Genomic DNA, 6000 nt, shown 5'->3' with positions numbered 1-6000 from the left:
TAATTATTTGTAAAAACCTATTTGTTTGTTGTATGAAAAAGAACCTTAGATGGATTACTTACTGCGTCTGAAATTGTATTGGGGTAATTAGGTAAAAATGCACAGTGTAATATGATTAAAAAAAGGACACTAAATTTTACTTCTTCTTATTAGGACTACATATCTTCTCTAGACATCTTCTTACCAGGTTTTCATTACTTCTCTAAACTATGTCTCTAGACTTTGAACAAGTTGCTTTAAAATGCAGAGAACTGGGGTTTCAACTTAACTCGTGAAATGCCTTTCAGGTTTTCGTAATCAAGTGTAATTTTGAAATAGTAGGCTGGAATGTATATGATAGTTTCATAGTGAAAAATATCGAGAATACCTTTTGTTGGTATCGATCTACAGTATAGGTAAAATATAGTCAAAACTTAAAACTATTGATAAGAAATGAAATGAATATAAAAACTATTGGTTTTACATGTAAAACCACGATATCCAACACAAGATCATTCACTACTTATAATTATGAAAATATTGCATCTGTTTGTTCACTTGGTGAAAAATATTTCGATCTTACTTTGAAATCAATATCTGAGCAGTGCCATGAGAAAACCAACATAGTGGGTTTGCGACCAGCATGGATCCAGACCAGCCTGCGCATCCGCACAGTCTGGTCAGGATCAATGCTGTTCGCTAACAGGTTCTCTAATTGCAATAGGCTTTGAAATCGAACAGTATGGATCCTGACCAGACTGCGCGGATGCCACTATGTTGATTTTCTCATGGCGTGGCTCATCTTGTATGTATTCTATGCAGGTAATTAACAATCTACAACAGGTTTTATGTTGAAAGTATTTTTTCTCTCTTTTCTAACAGAAGGAAGAAAAAGTGACGTTTTGCTAATAGTAGCTTTAATACTTTTCTACTTGATTTTATTTGGCTGTATAGAAATGCTCAAAAGTTGATATATTGACAATGAAATAGTATTTGTGCATGCAGAAAATCTATTGTTGTATATTTTTTTTTGTGATTGATGAATAAATTTAGAATGTTTATGAGAATAGAACGATAACACATATTGCAGTTTTAACTTGTGTATTACATGACATCTATAGGTTTGGTTATTAGTCCCCTACTGGTTGAAACACAAACAAATAAAAAACTGAGACCACTAAAACTGAATTAAATGATATAATTAATTGTAATCAATGAAGTAACAATTGTATTTGATCTATATTTTTCACGGACATAGAGTAAACGCTTCATTGGAGGAGAAATTATAGTGTAACATACATTACACATGTTACGTTACCATATCAACAACCCTGTTCTATTGCATCAATTATTTAGAAAATATTCTAGAAACATGATTAATATTAGTTATTTTGTACTACAAGAATACACTATTCTTCTTACTTGTCAGACAGTGAGATTTTTTTCTGTAACACACTTATCACTGCCATTGTTTTTACCTCACCTGAGCACTTCATGCTCAAGGTGAGCTTTTGTGATCGCAGTGTCCGTTGTACGTTGTAAGTCAACCATCATCAACAATTTAACTGTTAACATTCTAGAGGTCACAGTTTTGGCCCAATCTTAATGAAACTTTGTCAGAATGTTACCCTTAATAAATTCTTGGATGAGTTGGATATTGGGTCATCTGTGGTCAAAAACTAGGTCACCAGGTAAAATCAAAGGAAAAGCTTGTTAACACTAGAGGCCACGTTTATGACAGTATCTCTATGAAACATGGTCAGAATGTTAATCTCGATGATTTAAGATTAAGTTCAAATCTTGGTCATGTGGGGTCAAAAACTAGGTCATGTGGTTCTGGGATGATCTATGTATGAAAAGAATTGGAACCACTGCCTTACCCTTGCATAATCATAAGAGGCAACTAATAGGGTCTTAACACTTGGTTTTGCTGTAACTCTGTGATTCCAGCAGGTAAAGAAATTTTGATTCCATACCTCATGTTTTTATTTCGATGTAAATGAGATGTGAAACCAAAATTTGTAGTCCTGTTTGGTGCCATATAACCTATACTGTGTTGGTGCGCCGTAAAACCCAAATAAATAAACAAATAACTAGGTCACCAGGTAAAAAAAACAAAGGAAATCTTGTCAACACTTTAGAGGCCGCAATTATTACTGTATCTTCTTGAAACAAGGTTAGAATGTTAATCTTGATGATCTTTAGGTCAAATTCAAAAACTAGGTCACCAGGTCAAACCAAAGGAAAAGCTTGTTAACACTCTAGAGGTCACATATATGAACATAATATCTTAATGAAACTTGGCCAGAATGTTAAACTTGATGCTCTTTAGGCCAAGTTCAGATGTAGGTCATGGGGGAACAAAAACTAGGTCACAAGGTCAAATCAAAGGAAAAGCTAGTTAACACTCTAGATGCCACATTTATGACCATATCTTAATGAAACTTGGTCAGAATGTTAATCTTGGTGATCTTTAGGTCAAGTTCCAATCTGGGTCAGATGGGGTCAAAAACTAGGTCACCAGGTCAAATCAAAGGCAAAGCAAAGCAACACTCTAGAATGCACATTTATGACCGTATCTTAAAGAAACTTGGTCAGAATGTTAGTCTTGATGATCTTTAGGTCAGGTTCAAATCTAGGTCCGTCGTCCGTCTGTACATCCGGCGTCCGTCCACACTTTCCTTTAAACAGCATCTCCTCTGAAACCATTTGATGGAAATTGATGAAACTTGGCCTGGATGTTCCTTTGGTGGTCCCCTTCAAAAGTTGTTCAAAGAATTGAATTCCACACAGAACTTTGAATGCCATGGCAATGCGTAGAGCCTCGATATTTGGCATGTAACGTCACCTAATGGTCCTCTATGAAGATTGTTCAAATCATGTTCCTGGGGTGAAAAGAGGCCCCGTCCCGGGGGTCCCAAGTTTTGCAAAGACTAATATAGGAAAAAACTTAAAAAATCTTTTTGTCAAAAACCGCAAGGTGTAGAGCCTATATTTAGCATGTGGCATCATCTAATGGTCCTCTTTGATGATTGTTCAAATTATGCCCATGGGGTGAAAAGAGGCCACACCCAGAGGGTCCCAAGTTTGACATAGACTTATATAGAAAAAAACTTTAAAAATCTTCTTGTCTGAAACCACAAAACCTAGGCTTTTGATAGTTGGTATGTTGCATTGCCTAGTAGTCCTCTACCAAAATTGTTCAAATTATGTCCCTGGGATGAAAAGAGGCCCTGCCCTGGGGGTCCCAAGTTTTACATAGGCTTATATAGGAAAAAACTTAAAAATCTTACTGTCTGAAAGTTCAAGACCTAGGCCTTTGATATCTGGTATGTAGCATTGCCTAGTGGTTCTTTAACAAGATTGTCCAAGTTATGCCCCTGGGGTGAAAAGAGGCCCCGCCCTGGGGGTTACTTGTATATGAGTTATATAGGAAAATTACTTTAAAAAATATCTGATCATGTTTCCTAGACTGTTTAATTATGATTACCTGGTGACACCAAGTAAATAGGGGTTACCTGACTGTGACCTTGACCTACTGACCTACTTACTTGTTTTTTAGCTCACCTGAGCCAAAGGCTTATGGTGAGCTTTTGTGACCGCTCAATGTCCATCGTCCGTCGTCAGTCGTGCGTCCGTCAACATTTTCTAAAAAAATCTTCTTCTTGAAAACCACTGGGCAGAATTACACCAAACTTCACAGGAATGATCCTTGGGTAGTCCCCTTTCAAAATTGTTCAGAGAATTTAATTTAATTCCATGCAGAACTTCTTGTCTAAAACCACATGACCTAGGCCTTTGATATTTTGTATGTAGCATTGCCTTGTGGTCCTCTACTAAAATTATTCAAATTATGGCCCTGGGGTGAAAAGAGGCCTTGCCTGGGGGTCTCATGTTTTACATAGACTTATATAGGAAAAAATATCTTCTTGCCTGAAACTGCAAGGCCTAGGCTTTTGATATTAAGTATGTTGCATTTCCTAGTGTTTCTCTACCAAAATTGTTCAAATTATGTCCCTAGGGTGGAAGGAGGCCCTGCCCTGGGGTTACCAAGTTTAACATAGACTTATATAGGAAAAAAATTAAAGATCTTCTTGTCTGAAAGTTCAAGGCCTAGGCATATGATATTTGGTGTGTAACATTGCCTGGTGGATCTCTAACAAGTTTTTAGCTCACCTGAGCACAAAGTGCTCAAGGTGAGCTTCTGTGATCACCCTGTGTCCGTCGTCCGTCGTCCGTCGTCCGTCGTCGTCAACAATTTGACTGTTAACACTCTAGAGGTCACAATTTTGGCCCAATCTTAATGAATCTTAGTCAGAATGTTACCCTCAATAAAATCTTGGACGAGTTCGATATTGGATCATCTGGGGTCAAAAACTAGGTCACCAGGTCAAATCAAAGGAAAAGCTTGTTAACACTCTAGAGGTCACAATATTGGCCCAATCTTCATGAAACTTGGTCAAGATGTTACCCTCAATAAAATATTTGAAGAATTCAATATTGGATCATCCGGAGTCAAAAACTAGGTCACCAGGTCAAATCAAAGGAAAGGCTTGTTAACACTCTAGAGGTCAAAATCTTGGCCCTTTCTTAATGAATCTTGGTCAGAATGTTACCCTCAATAAAACCTTTGACGAGTTTGATATTGGGTCATCTGGGGTCAAAACCTAGGACACCAGGTCAAATCAAAGGAAAAGCTTATTAACACTGTAGAGGCCACATTTATGATTGCATCTTAATTGAACTTGGTCAGAATGTTAATCTTGATGATATATCGGTCAAGTTAAAATCTGGGTCAGAATGGGTCAAAAACTAGGTCACTAGGTCAAATCAAAGGAAAAGCTTGTTAACACTCTAGAGACCACATTTATGACTGTATCTTCATGAAACTTAGTCAGAATGTTAGTCTTGATGATCTTTAGGAAAATCGAATCTGGGTTTTATGGGGTCAAAAGCTAGGTCACTGGGTCAAATCAGAGGTAAAGATAGTTAACACTCTAGCGGTCACAATTTTGGCCCAATCTTAATGAAACTTGGTCAGGATGTTACCCTTAATAAAATCTTGGATGAGTTTGGTATTGGGTCATCTTGGGTCAAAAACTAGGTCACCTGGTCAAATCAAAGGAAAAGCTTGTTAACACTGTAGAGGCCACATTTATGACTGTATCTTCATGAAACTTGTTCAGAATTTTTATCTTGATGATCTCAAGGTCCAGTTTGAATCTGGGTCATGTAGGGTCAAAAACTAGGTCACCAGGTAAAATCAAAGAAAAAGCTAGTTAACACTCTAGAGGCCACATTTACGACCATATCTTAATGAAATTTGGTCAGAATGTTAATCTTGATGATTCCTAGGTCAGGTGAGCAACACAAAGTATGCCACAGGAGTGAAAAGAGGCCCCGCCCCGGGGGTCACTTGTTATAATTATGAGTTATATAAGAAAAAATACTTCAAAAATTATCATGTCATATTTCCTAGACTGTTTAATTATAATTAGCTGATGACTCAAGCGATTAGGGATAACTTGACTGTGACCTTGATCTACTGACCTTCTTTCTTGTTTTTAGCTCACATGAGCCAAAGGCTCAGGGTGAGCTATTGTGATCACTCACCGTCCGGCCTCCGGCGCCCATCGTCCGTCGTCTGTTGTCCATCCGTAAACTTTTACTTTAAACGACATCTCCTCATTAACCGCTAGGCCAATTTCATCCAAACTTCACAGGAATGTTCGTTGGGTGAAGCTCTACAAAATTGTTCAAAGAATTGAATTCCATGCAGAACTCTGGTTGCCATGGCAACCCAAAGGAAAAACTTTAAAAATCTTCTTCTCAAAAAAAACAGAAGCCCTAGAGCTTAGATATTTTGTGTGAAGCATTGCCTAGTGGACCTCTACCAAGTTTCTTCAAATCATGACTTCGGGGGTCACTTGATTTTACATAGGAAAATCTTAAAAAGTCTTCTCAAAAACCAGAAGCCCTAGAGCTTAGATATTTGACATGTAGCATTGCCTAGTGGACCTC

The sequence above is a fragment of the Mercenaria mercenaria genome, chromosome 10 (genome assembly GCF_021730395.1).
Source record: "Mercenaria mercenaria strain notata chromosome 10, MADL_Memer_1, whole genome shotgun sequence".
Lineage (NCBI taxonomy): Eukaryota > Metazoa > Mollusca > Bivalvia > Venerida > Veneridae > Mercenaria > Mercenaria mercenaria.
This window is presented reverse-complemented; position numbering follows the sequence as displayed.